This window comes from Haliaeetus albicilla, chromosome 22 (genome assembly GCF_947461875.1).
Source record: "Haliaeetus albicilla chromosome 22, bHalAlb1.1, whole genome shotgun sequence".
Taxonomy (NCBI): domain Eukaryota; kingdom Metazoa; phylum Chordata; class Aves; order Accipitriformes; family Accipitridae; genus Haliaeetus; species Haliaeetus albicilla.
In genome coordinates, this window is record NC_091504.1 from 11,566,199 (window position 1) to 11,581,002 (window position 14,804).

Sequence of the window (14,804 nt, forward strand, 5' to 3'; positions counted from 1 at the left end):
GGTAAACAGTAGGACCAGTGACATGATTGTTATAGCTCTGCTTTTTTTCTGAATGTACACTTCTGTAAAAGAAAACCTTTATTGAGGAAACGCATGACAGCTAAAAATGGAGACTATGAGATACATAGCAGATGCACAACAGGCACTATGTAAGTAAAGTATTACTTGGGGACTGGAAGACACTATATATGTACAAAACACTACAGATTCTTTTTCCTGAGTAGCCCTTCTAAGACTGTTTTGCTGACTTTGAAATGCTCATGCTGTAGTAAATTAGAACGCTACAGGAATACGGCTCTTTAGGTCAGGTGGTGGCATTAATATGGATTTCCAGTGACACGTTCACAAAGTGCAATTTGAAGGCTGCTGTTGTCATTCTGGGGCCTAGCAAGTCTTCCTAACAGCTGCCGACTGGATGTGCTGGGGAACTGGCTAACTGGCATACCTCCTGCCCTTCCCACAGGTCTGCTGGGAAGTCCTGAAATGGCATTTCATACAAAACAAAAGGACGGTGATTCTTTGCATTTATCGTTTTCAGCATTTCACAGAATTTCACTTTTCCGTCTATTGTAATTGATAGGTAATTTCTAAAAAATTGACTCATGTCCACATAGTCATCTTCTAGTAAATAAAAGGATACTATTTAAGGTACTTTTCCTCCTTATGAGACAGAAATGCTTAATGCAGTTATCATTTCCATTTCAGCTTCACTTCTCCAGTAAACTATTTATCAAGTTCTTAGGCAGGTCCTAATGAGGAACTTTGTAAGAATCACTGTGTGATTTGTCTCACAAAGTCTTCATGTAAACTGGGATACATTTTTCATTTATTTGTGTATCCATCCAATTTTAAATCCTTCCCATAGTGACCCATAATTTTGCTATGTTAAGCTTGTGTCTGTTACCTTCCCCCATACACTCATCTATGGCTGGCAAAATGCAGATTTGCAATTTGGTTTCTTTACTAGGAGTACTCTGGTAATTTCTTACTGTAAGTTGTTACATTCTTTGTTTCCGTGGTTTGTTATAATATCGTTTTTACCTGCTTATTTGTTTTTATATAATGTATATTTTATCTGTAATACCTAGCCTTCCTTTCAGCCTCAGGCAGTCTGAAAGCAAAGTTCCATGTTGTTCCTTTCAGTTATTTCAGATCTTTTTTTTTTTTCTCTTTTGATTTTTGGAATGATGAATTTTGGAACACTGTCTTACACTCTCCTTAATGGAATGTAGAATATTGTTGCACCCGTATTACTACAACAGATCAGTCCTTTAAAGCAGATAGCTTGAGACACAGTAGGGCCATTTTAAAAAAACTTTGTCCTTGTAAGTGGCAGATAATATATTTTAGGGCACATACCTGTTGGACAGGCTTCTTTTTGACAGTTCCAGTATGCAAGGTGAGGGAAAAGATGTTACAGAAATTACCTGGAAATCTGGTGAATCTTCTTTCAGACAACAGTTGAATTCACAGTGACCTGCATGAGGAAATATTCTTGTCTGGTCATAAGCAACAAACAATATTTCAAAAATATCAAAATTTAAGTTGGCAGTGGAGAAAGAAAGGACTTAAGACTAGTGAAGAAGAATCTTTAGAAGTAGTCATGGAGCACAGCTCAATGACAAGTAATAGACATCCCATTCTCCTTTCACTTAGGCAACTGATTACATATTATTTTTCCTGAATAGTCATGAAGTGCTAGAAGTTTTTCAGAAGCTAGTTTCAAGAGTCATCCTACATAGCTGAGTAGTTGTTTTCGCTTCATGAATAGTCTTAACCCAGTGAGGACTATTGTAGGCACCCAAGTTCTTGGGCAGTTAGTAGTTATTATTCCAAGGTGGCTTGGAAAATTTTCCCCATCAGTTAAAATGAAGGAAAGGGGAAGAGCGTGTGCTTTTGACTATTTTATATGCCCTCAGAAGACAGAGAAGTTTTAGATGCCTGGGGCTTTTTAGCATGCTGTGGATTTGGAAGCTAGCAGTATCCTCCAAGCAGCAGATTTTGTAACAAACTTCCTTTCACAAGTTTGTTTAAAACTTTGAAGAATAATGTTATATATAATTCAGAAGGTAGGAAATACCATAGTACTATATATATAAAAACATGCACTTAAACAAGAGGAATCCAGGGGAAGAGAGGATTTCTGTATGTTTGCTAACACTAATTCTCTTTGTTCCTGTCTTAAAGCATCTATTTCTGGAGTGTAAGAGCACCTGGGATTCATTTCATCTTTCTAGTGTTTCTCTTTGAATTTAAATGACTCTTGCACAAGCTCAGCAAATACCCTAGAAACTCTTCCCAGTGAAGGTGTTTGGAGTTTGTGAAGCTGAATTATATGCTTGCACAGCAATTCTAATCCTAGGGTAAAAGTTCACTGTACCATATCTGTAAAGTATAACTTTGGTTAAAATTGGCTGTCTTTGATTAGGTACACTTAGATTTGAACTTAGCCATTGACTAAGCAGATTTTCCTAAATAAATGTATACTCAACACTGTTAGCTAAACAGGTTAAGTAATTTTCTAACTACAGAAAAATTAAATAATTATTATTTAATATTCCATCTGTTATATATAGATGCTCCTTTTCAAAGCATAAAACAAAGCTGTAAGTGTTGTTTCCAAAATCATAATGTTAAAGTACCATCATACAAATTATGACATCCTAGTTAGATTAACACCACTGATGACAGCTAATGCATTTCTAAAACTTCTTTGGAGCTGTTACAAGCCATTATAGTGGAAATACTGGTTTATGAAAGATTAATAAAGCTGATGGAAAAATGGAATTCAGCATCTGTACTGGCTATTTACTCAAAAAAATCTTCCAGAATTAATTATGCCTTATGCTACATTATAATGAGTTTTTCATTAAAATGTGTACCATCATGGAAACTAAACAAGGATTATTCAAAGAATAATGCCAATGACTGTTATTTTTTGAAAGATTAATTTAGTTAATTGGTTATACATTTAAATCTGGAACAAGGTTAATCAACCTATATTTATCATTGTATCGAAGTCTACACATTTTAAAGAGAAAATCACAGATACTGTCAGTATTACCCTTTTAAACATGTTTCTTCTGTTTAGATGTATATTTAATAACACCATTTACGCTTAGGCTTTGATCCTGTTCCTACGTGATCTCTAAAAGAAATTCCATACAGTTGATTATTTCATGGTAAATCTTGAACTGTAGATAGAGCTTTATACCAGAAGATAGAGAATGGTTAAGAAGGGAGTTCCTCCTTCTTCAATGTAAAGGTTTGGGAATTTTGACCACAGTCTGGTATAGAGGAATCATTTGATACTGGATTGTGATGAATTTGTGCACAAATAGAATCTGGAAAAACAGAAACTGCGTATTTGCTGAAAGTCTGAGTTCTTTCAAAACAGGGGAAAGGAGGTGTTTGGGGGCGGTGGGGGGGTGTTTGATCTGTTTGCTTGTTGGTAGTCTTGCTGAGACATAGATCTTGAGTTTTCTGTATGTCAGCCTGAGTTAATACTACTGAGATATCCCACTTCAACTTGTCTTAGGTGACTACACAGCAGAACCACACTGACCCTATCTCACTACTGGGAGTCAATGGATTTAGAGTTATTAAGTGTGAGTTAGTGCTGCATCCCCAGTACGGTGTAGTATTACTAGCCTTACACCATTCTCCAGTGATAGGTTGGATCTCTGACTGTTTTTCTGGAAGTCATATCAGTTGTTATTGTAGGTAGACAAAGAGTACTCTGAGATGACAGAACAGTGCTAACAAGTTGATAGAGCTGGCATGAGTGCAAAGCACAAAGTTAAGGCAGGAAGGCGAGGTGAAGAATTGTTATATTAGCTGTTCTGGGAGGGAAAAAACACGTAGAAAGGGAGTAATACACAGAAGAACAGAAAAAGTCTATTTAAATAGGTATTTTAAGGAAGAAAGTAGGACCAATGTATGGCAAAGGTTCTCTAGCCTCTGTTCGTCCTGTATGGCTTGCATGTTTTATACAAAGGAGTAAGATGCCTTTCCTCATTCTGAGGTCCTAACTCAAAAACCTGCTTTCCCCTTTGAACTGCTAGGTAATAAATTGCCTCAGTGGTAGTTCTGCTGGATAGCACCTATGAAAATTTCTTGATTTGTTTAGGTAAACTTGCTCCTTTTATAACATCTGACCAAAAGGTAAAACAATGTGTATGAGGTAGGCTTGGAATGATAAATTCCTGTGCATGAGTAAACCTGAATTCTACTTTAACACGTGTTCTGTGAGTTGCTGGATGAATACAGGACCAGGTATAACCATAATTAAACATGTGATTATGATTGCAACTTACTTGATTTAGTACCTTATTCTAGCACAGAACACCACGTGTGTTAAAAGTATGTTAGAGTTAGCTCATGGGAGGGAAATCCACTGACCATTATTAAATACACAGAAGCTGCTTTGGGCTTAGGAAGTCCTTGAGCTGCAAATGGTTGGAAACTAGGGTAACACCTGTGAGAAGAGCATCATGCTTGCTGTCATCTTGTACTTTACCTTAGGTGGGCACTTTCGATGATTTTGAAAATTTAATTTTTTTATTTATATCCAACATGTCAAAATGCCACTCAAATGACAGCAAGATGGTTGGGACTATAAGGGGCAGTGTGAAGGTCACATTCTTGCATTACAGTCAATGGCCACCAAGTCAAAGTATTCAGATTACATCTTGACATGTAGTTTTGTAGTCAAATGATCTGTTCAGCTGAGTTGCCAGCTACTCAAGTAGTCCCCCTCATCTCACATACATACCTTTATGTTTAAGGCTGCTTTTGTTTGAAGGAGCATTCTTCTGTGGAGCTTCTCTTTTCTCCACTGAGCTGGTATAATACGTTTGAGCAGCTCCCTCCCAGATCTAGCATAATGTGGAATGCAATGGTGATCATACTCTAACCTGGACATTTCACACCCATAAAATAATATTTTTGACACTAGACCAGACACTTCTTAACAAAATTATAGAAATGTGGCTTGGGACTGACTTCTGGAGGTCACTCAGTCCTTCTTTTTGAAGCAGGACTAAGACCTGTGCTAGATCAGGTGAGCCATTAATCTGTATACATCGTGACTCTGTTACAAGATAGAGATTTATGATCTTCTTTGAGTAACTTTTTCCAGTGCTGCTCTGCCCTCCTAGTGAAAAACTTTTTCCTAATGTCCAACCTAAACCTCCCAAGCTACAGTTGGTGGTCCTTGACCTTTTGTATTATCATCTGCTATGATTCCAATGAGGTTTTGGCTCCATCATCTTTGTAACTTCCCTTCAAGTAGAGAAAGCTATTAGATTGCCTTTTAACTTCCTCTTTGCCAGACAAATCAAGTTCAGTTCCCTCAACTTCTCTTCACAGGACATGAGCTCTAGACCCCTGCCCATCTTGGTTTCACTCCAACAGATCCTCTCCAGTTTCTCCACATCTCAGTTGAACTGGAGTGGCAGTAGGTTTAAAAACAGAATGCAGTATTCCAGGTGCAGTCTTGCTGGCACCAAGTGTGTGTGTGTTGTGGGGGTAACAACAGCTCTTGATCTGCTGGCCATGTTTCCGTGTTTCTCTGAATTTCACCTAGTATGCAGTTTGCCTTGTTTGTTTAAATGTTACTTCGGTAAAACCAAAGAAAGTGTTCTGATCAAGCAGGAGCTGTAACATCCTTTCTTTGTTCTTACGTTGCTTCTAGCTTCTTGTATGTTGGTTCAAATATTTTTTATTTTGTATGTAATTGATCAATTTTTAAAGGGCTAAAAAGAAAGTTAAGTACTGTGCTTTAATCATAAAGACAATCTTTTCAGGAAAAATAATTCTTGGACTTCTCTTATTTAAACATCATTCTGGTGGTTAGTGAACATATGTTCTATGGCTTCCTGATTAGTGATGGACCAAAAATAAGCTAAATAAATATGGTGGCAGCCTAAAACTGTCTAATTATAAATATTATACGGAGATATTTTTTTCCACAATTGTCTCCCTGGCCTTGTCTTGTTCATACATTAGTTTGCAGCACTAGTATGGTTTTCAAGTAAATCTGACAATTATCCCTGCTTGCTACATGCTGGCTTGGAGTTTGCAGAGCAGGTTTAGTACACATGAAATAGATTCTGTTTGCAAGAAACTGCACTGGGAACTGTACTGGAAGCTCCACATGCACACTGACTGCTGTATGTCACACAAATTGGCTTTTGGACAGTCTTGAACGGTGTGTGGTGGGGTTGTCTGCTTCAGGGGACAAGACTAAACCTGGTCCAGAGTAAACTCTCCAGACTGCGTATAATGTAGGTTTAGAGGCTGGATATAAAACCAGCTGTTTTATAGCTACTGCTACTGTCTCACTAATTACTTGACAATACAGGTCAGCCTGGCTGTGCACTGTCTGGACCTGAGGTCTGGGCTACCATATGCATGACGGTTGTCTGATAGAATAAAACTGAGACCGCAATTCAAATACCAGCTATGGATATATGTAAAAAGCAATGGCTTAAGAATTTCTCAGAAGAAAATTTAACACAAACTACAGGGTCATCACTAAAACAGTTGTTTGTTCAGGACTGGGTGGGATAATTAGATAAGTTAATAGCATTTATGCAGAGGAATAAATTCCTCTGATTAGAAGAATAACGAAGTTAGGAAGATCCATGCGTTAGGATGGACAGTCAGGCAGACAAACTATTCTGAAATGTAAAGTAATAAAGTAATATATGAAATGTAAAGTTAATACAGTTAAGTGGAATGGAAAACAACTCTGCTGTGTGTTAAACCTTAATTACATCTGTAAATTAATGCTAAAGCAGCTTAAGATTATGTTGAATTGTATTCCAAACATATAGCTAATGTTTCCTGTTTTGTCTTCTGCATTTTTTTTCCCCATTTTGGGCATTGGATGACAGAATCCCTGATATATTTGCATTGTAATTGCATTTCACAATACTTATTGAGAGTAAATTTCAAAATACTGAGTTTTCATTCGTTTACTCATTTGTGGAGGTAGCTGAGATGAAATTGTGCTTTACAGTGGTACACAATCTCTGTCAGTTTGCCTCTGTCAGATTTTCTTTGTGCAAATTGTTTTGGGGGAAATCTCCAAGCACAGAAGTGTTTCTAGTAAAAGCGAGTGTTTTGGAAAGTTTGGAAACATTGCAATACCGTTTTTGTAATGTTTTTTCATGCTACTGAAATTCTGGAATCTGAATGGGCTAGGGAAGAAATAAACTAACTAAAGCCAGGATTATGCATGATGATTCAATTTTTGCTCTTTTCTATTCTCAGCTTGTCATTCAGAGTAGAATTTTATTTGTAAGTTAAAACCAGCATCCACTGGGGTAAGTAAATAGAACTGAGGGATTAGTCATTTGCATCTCTGCATCTAATTGCATTAGATTTGCATCTCTGTTTTATCGATTTACTGAAATAGGTAATTTACACAGAAAATAGTGTCTTGACACAATATGAGAGGATAAAGTATAAACACATCTACGTGTAATCCCTCCAGGGCCATGGTGGAACTGTAGTGTTCGTGTTTGAGCAGAAAGGCTCCAGTTTCATTTATTCTGTGATTCTATTCATATTGCAGTCTTTATTCATCAGGCAGATGTATGAATGAGACCCATTTTTGTTATCAGCAGAATATAAATGTATTTTTTATATTCTCAAGTATCCTATTTCAAGAATAGTATAATACCAGCCCAGAGTTTATATTTATACTTCAGAATTTCTCTCATGTTTGTTTCTCAAAGTTACAAATGAACCAAGAGTAACCATCATTTACATACCTTTTAGTATGCTGGGAGGACCTAGAAAGATTAGGAATAAAGATTTGATTTTCAGAGGTCCTGAACAACTTCAGTGGGACACATCTCCCAGTGTAAGATAATGGCAGTGAATATCACTGAATATCAATTTATGTGCACCTGAAATTGCGTATATATGTCATATAGTAAACATATTTTGTAGGAAAGTTACAGTTGTGGGCAATACTGACAGTACCATTCCAATTTTTTTACGTGATTACATAGTACGTTTCCAGTTTTAGATTTTTTGGTGAATAAGGATTTACACTTGGATGCCAATTCATTAACAAGCACAGGTAAACTCTCTAGGCTTGTTACGTATTTTGGTACAAGCAGCCATTGAGTTTCTGTGACATTTTGGTTACAAGACAAGGCATGTCTGTGGCTGATTATTAACTTTTAAATTATGTTTGGGAAGGAGGGTTTATTATAACTGTTTTACATTGTGAATGGAAACATTACATAAATTGTTCCTGAGAAATACAGCCCATCTATGGTAAGGTTGGCATGCTAATGAAAATAGAAAGGAGTCAGTCACACAGCGTGTGTTTTTAAGCTGGTGTTACTTTGCCTCATACCAACAGTACCATGGCACAGCCTAAATTTGCCACTAACCCCCAGTGATTATGCCATGCTGCATTGTCAAGCTATTCCTCCTAAAGCAACCTTTGAGAACTTTACTGGATCACTAGTGGATATACCTTTCCACTTTTCCTTGATGAAGTTTTAAAGCAAGTCATCACATTGTGAGGCAGGAAAAGGATGTCGGCATGGGAGCAGAGCTTAAAAGAATTTGCCGCTTCCCAGCTCCTGTGCTATCCACAAGGTCTTTCCCCGTCTAAGACACCACAGGACATACTGGTAGGTAGTTTGATCAGTTGTGTATGGTTTGTCAGGTCCTGGAGAAGGAGAGATCCTGAAGCACCTTGTTACCTTGTGATGAATTATATATACTACAGAAGGAAGAGGTGGGGAGAGGGGAATTAGGAGAATCTCACACAAAATTCTTACCAGAGCTGCAAACTTTGCTGCTCATCTGACTTTTACTTACATGATATAAACACCTACCAACCCCGGTATGTGACTTACTATACTGAACATATGTAACAGGGGAGAGAGGTCTGTTTCCCAAAAGCTTGGAATGATATGACCAGCAAAGAATAATTGGAAGGATGGATTACAAATGATGTTTGTGTAACATGCATTGCCGTTCCCCGAGTCATTGCCTAAGTTCATTGAGTGGTTTTGTGACACTCTAAGAGAGGTGATAATAAAGAAACATGTACTATGCTTAGAAAAGTGGTGGAAGGAAAACTGGCATCTTAAATAGAATTTTTGAATAAAGACATCCCATAAAATGTCTTGGAGACACATACCTCCACCACCCTTGTCTTTTTCTACCCACCCCTACCCCCGTGTTTTTAATAACCTATGTGAGGTTATGTGTGGGTCAGGGACTTACTGTGTAAGTGTATGTATAGAGCACAGATTCTCAGTCTCATTACCAGTAGCAAGTATACGCAGGTTATTCAATAACTGGATATATTTCAGGTTTGCTGTCAGAAGGTAATATAGATACTGATTTGGACTTAAGGAACTCACCTTTGGACATCAGCTACTTTAGTTTCTCCTCCCTACCATGCAATTCTTTTGTTTAAGTGAAACTCCATATATAACTTTGAGGGAATCAAATATAGGTTTTGTTTCTATTTTTAACGCATCGGAAGAAAGGATGTGTTTATTTTTGGATGAAGCTACTTTATTCCTTATGAATAAAGGATCATAGAATCATAGAATAGTTTGGGTTGGAAGGGACCTTTAAAGGTCATCTAGTCCAACCCCCCTGCAATGAGCAGGGACATCTTCAACTAGATCAGGTTGCTCAGAGCTCCATCCAACTCGACCTTGAATATTTTCAGGAATGGAGCATCTCCCACCTCTCTGGGCAACCTGGTCCAGTGTTTCAGCACCCTCATTGTAAAGAATGTCTTCCTTACATCTAATCTAAATCTACCCTCTTTCAGTTTAAAGCCATTACCCCTTGTCCGATCACTGCATGCCCTTATAAAAAGTCCCTCTCCTAAAGGCCCCCTTTAGGTACTGGCAGGCTGCTGTAAGGTCTCCCCGGAGCCTTCTCTTCTCCAGGCTGAACAACCCCGACTCTCTCAGCCTGTCTTCATAGGAGAGGTGCTCCAGCCCTCTGATCATCTTCGTGGCCCTCCTCTGGACCCACTCCAACAGGTCCGTGACCTTCTTATGCTGGGAGGCCCAGAGCTGAACACCGTACGCCAGTGGGGGTCTCACCGGAGCGGAGTAGAGGGGGAGAATCACCTCCCTCGACCTGCTGGTCACGCTGCTTCTGGTGCAGCCCAGGATACAGTTGGCTTTCTGGGCTGTGTGTGCAAACAATTCAATGTGTCAACACAACCATCCATGAAGGGTTGTGTTAAAATCTGAAGGAGTATTATTCCATTTGTAGAAGGATCCCACATAACTGAAGGCACTCAAGAAGCACTCTTTTTGGAATTAACAGCATATTTAAAAGCATACTAATGCCATGTAGTTTGACTATAGATAATGAAAGGATAAGAGAACACTTAACAACTATTATGTATTCAAGATACTCTCTTTAAATTCCCTAGTCAGATGGGACAATAGAAGCTAATATAAACTATTATTGTACAACAGTGGCCTTTGTTAGGTGTTCCTGATCCATTTCTGTGACACATTTTGAAATAACCCATCATTAAAAAATATTTCAAACCAGAACAAAGATAATGCTATTTCTGTCTGGAAAGACCAATATTAAATTACACTGAACAGCAAATCAAGAGTGGACATCCATTGTTTATGAGGATCTTTGATACACCAGCAAATCTCCTTATACGCAGCCTTATGGTTTTCTTCATGCATTGTATATGGAAGAGTAATTAAGTGTATAAGAATAATAGTTGCAAAAGGTACAAAGAAAAACAGTGACCAGAATGACTGAGGAAACATTGGGCTGTGTCACATCCAGCTGTATTGGGAAAAAGGGAAAAGGAAATAACAATCCCTGAATTTATTAAATAACACAGCTTTTAGATTAGAATAATAAAATAGCATTTTATAATAATATAGAGAAAATGGGACACAAATATTTTTAGCTTTTCTTCAGTTTTTCATGTGAGTTTGGGTTTTTTTGGTAAATAGTATTATAGAATATATGAACTGGTACTTAGTTGCCAAAACCAGTAAGAAGCTCTTAATGGTAACACAATAGAATAAATATGTATAAAGAAGAGCTGTTTTAACCAGGAAGCTAAGTGCACAATGGATTAGAGTGATGTCATCTTCACTAAATCTCCTTGTATGTAGCAACTTCCTTAGTTCCTATGTTATAAACTGTCATTTTAGCTACCTGTGCACTACTACCCAATGTAGACCAGCCCTGGATATTGACTTGATTAATTTCTGCCACTGAAAATTCTTATGTGATTACCCTCTTGTTATGATGGAGGTACTTGTACCCTATATAGAACTCAGTACCACTGTCATCTTTGGAGCTGTCTGAAGAGCTTTATATGAAGCTGAGGGTTTTAGGATTCCCAGAGTGAAAGTAGGAAATCAGTTTTTCCCCTTTGTCTCACTTAGTAACATGTTGCAGTTTTGCCCTGGGATGTAACAGGGTACTACAGTGCAACTTCTGTCCTCTTCCCTTTTGTAAATCCCCAAAATTCCTGGGGGAATAAACAACAGCATGGAAACTCTTTGGTCGTGAGCAAAAGTACTAAAGCCATCTCTGCTGGGAGGTAATGCATTGTAAACCCAGGTTCTTGGTAGTGCTACATCAACTTTATACAGGTCTGATAGTGAAGGTTTCTAAAAGTTTCAACTAGTTCTTGTGACAGGAGAGAGCTATTCCTATGATCAAGGCCTTGCGACACTGTTAATTTTACATCAGCAGTGTAATTTTAACTAATGGTATTAATTTTTTTCTGCTGAAGATGTTTCAATTTATACTTCCACAAAGGATGCCATAAGAGATTCCAACTAGTTGTGCAAATTCTTTTAAACTTACTCCAGGTCTTTACTTTTAAGCTGTTTGTAGTGCTGGCTACACAGTGGTTCCAGTTAGACCTAAAAGCTATTTTAAGAGAGGTGATTTCAAATCCTTTATGATTTACTGGAAAGTCCTCCTGTTGTCGATCCTGGGTACTTCTTGGCTACCTGAGTATTTGAGAAATACAGTGAACTTCGTCATATGTCATGTATAGCCAGTGAGTAGTCTGTGCATCATCCACTTATGCTCTGTAGATTAATTTATATAAATCATGTAAATAAGAACTATACACAAACCCTTATTTTTGGAAGTATGAAAAAAATTAGAAAAATACTTTCAATCAAATATCTTGGAACCACTGGGAAATGAATTTTTTGTATTCTAAAAATATTTATGACTTCACATCATTTTCCTTACAGCCCTGAATATTTTTAGAGTAATTATTTTCTCAAAATAACTATAGTGCTTCAACAAAGAACCTAATCAAACAGTACATTCTTAATCATGGACTGTAGGAGAAAACATTGGAGGAAGAGAAGTATGAGTGGGAATATTTCTGGATCCTGAAAAGTATGTTTTTGTCCATGCTGCCAGCCTGTACGCCAAGGACAAGTGGTGAATCAGTCTGGGGGATCTCTGGAGTCACACGGCAGCGCTCAGCTGACACCACCGTGCCCTGCCCCAGCACAGCCACCTGCTGTGGGCGGCACAACCCGTCGGCTCGCTCAGCAGCTGCACACTGTTGCTCTCCCGTTACACCCAGCAGCATGGCTGCCTCAGTTTCCCTTCTGCCACTGGTCTGTCTAAAGCTCTCCGGTGTGCCTGTAGAGAGTACACTCTTCAGATATATATGGTGAGGTTTTTCTGATCCTTTTGATGGAGTGAGTCAGGAGGGGCTTTCAGCTGGTGATCTCCAAAAGCCTGTATCACTGGTCACATCTGCTGTGACCAAATAAGTAGATGCTTATATTAGAAAAAAGCATGCAGATTGTTCTTAAGGAGAAAATATCAGCCTTAAATATTCTGGTACGGAAGGCATTGCAGAATTAAGGATGAGCTCTTGCATGACACTAATTTTTTGAAGTTCATCAGTTCCACGATATTATTAAGTTAACAGTTTGAACAGAAGTATTAAAAAATTTATATGAAGATCCTCTTTCTTAAAAAAACCCCACTTTTATTCTGTCATGCTAGAATTTAGTATTCCAGAGGAAAAAAAATATATATTTTTTTCCATTAGGGAATTTACGGATTGTTTCAATGTTCTGAGGTTTATCCAGAAGATCTTACTGTAAATAATTCAATCTTTCCCCAGTTGTATTAATTACAATTTTAATACTTTTAATAACAAAATTAGATGCAGCATAAATAATCTTTTCTCACAAAAGTAGATTAAAAAGTTCCACATTTTTCTAATAAAATCTAATAATAGTGGTTTAGGTATTCTTATTAATTTTGTGTACGAATTCGAAGGCAGATTGTCAAAATATAATTAGAAAGCTCTGTGCAACAAATTAAATACACTCTTGTAGCATGGATGAAAAAGGCATCTGTTTTGAAGTACTTTCATTAGAAAGTAGAAGACTAGAGTAGGGAAAATTAGATTTGTATGAGATGAAATCAGAAAAAATGTAAGAATGTTAGCTGCAAAAAACTGGAAAATATCTATGGACCATGGAGCGAACAAAGTGTCATCTAGAGTTTATGTTGAATAATATAAATAAACTGTAATCTTCAATTTCTGAAAACCTTTATCTTTAATGACTTCAAGTAAGTTTAGTAAATATGTATAGATACATTATTCTTAAAATCTAATGAAAATTACTGATTTTAATAATTCCTTTCCAGATTTCACTCAGCTGAATGAATGCCTCTGTATCTTCAGCTCACTTTCATTTTCAGGCTTCTGTAGTAGCACAAGTTTTGAAGCATTTATGGTGTTAAATACCTCCATATTCCAATGTACACATTCCTAGTGTCAAGCAAGTGTGTCGATAGGTCCTGTTTATCTACCAGCCTGAAACTGATGCTTGCCATTAGGATCTCAGTAGGTATATGTTCATTGAATATCTTCCAGTTGTGGATTTTTTTGGAAGGCTGACAGAGATAGATATCAATATAGTCAACTATGTGCTGTCTTAAAGTAAGGAAAAAATTTTTTTAGCTTGTTTTATCTTTCAGATTAGTAGTGGATAGCTGGAAAAAAGCAAGCATCTCCAAATCCTGTTAGTTAAGGGTATGCTATTGTCTGGGAAGGTTGGAAGCATAATATTTCGTGAGATTTCCAGTGCTCACAGTCTTAGCTAAATTGTGTAAATTACAAGAATTATTTTCCTTTAGTATTTCCTGTCTTTCTACTCCAACTGACAGCTGCAAGCAATAATCAAAGAACTGGTTAATGACAGAAATTTTTTTAAAACATTTTTTTGAAAGAACTCTGGTCTGGTAACTGAATGTAGGTTGAGAATTGCTCTTGTAATACTATATGGAAAACATGCCTACCATTTGTAATTAATCTTATCCTTCCAAACATATTTGACTCTGTCGAGTTACATTGCTTATAAGTCAATGCACAACTTCTAAAGTCTCACAAATCTTCATGTAGATTTAATATTTTTGAAATTGCATGATTCACAAATCCTGACAGCTTGAAGTATGTCAGTGTATGTATATATATAATTTTGTGTGTGTATGTACAGATATATACACATATATCTGCAAAAAGAGGTGTGTCACATCCTGCTTTTCCTGGTGGACTGTATTCCAGAAGTGCAGAAGTTTTTTTCCTAGTGTGAAAGTACAGTTGTTCCTAATCAAAGTTGTACCTCTAATCAACGTTCAATCCGTATTCAGCTAAAACTGCTAAAATATCATTTTAAGAAAGATGTTGAACTAGTAAGGCTTTTTATTTAAGCTCATTTAAAAAAGAGGAAACAAGCCTAAACTTGTGTCATTTGTTCAAA

General features: G+C 37.2%; 1 protein-coding gene across 42 annotated transcripts in view; it reads left to right on the forward strand.

Annotated features, from left to right (window-relative positions):
- RBFOX1 (RNA binding fox-1 homolog 1) overlaps positions 1 to 14,804 on the forward strand; it is a 1,354,570-nt gene that overhangs the window by 1,269,358 nt on the left and 70,408 nt on the right. The window lies entirely within an intron of this gene.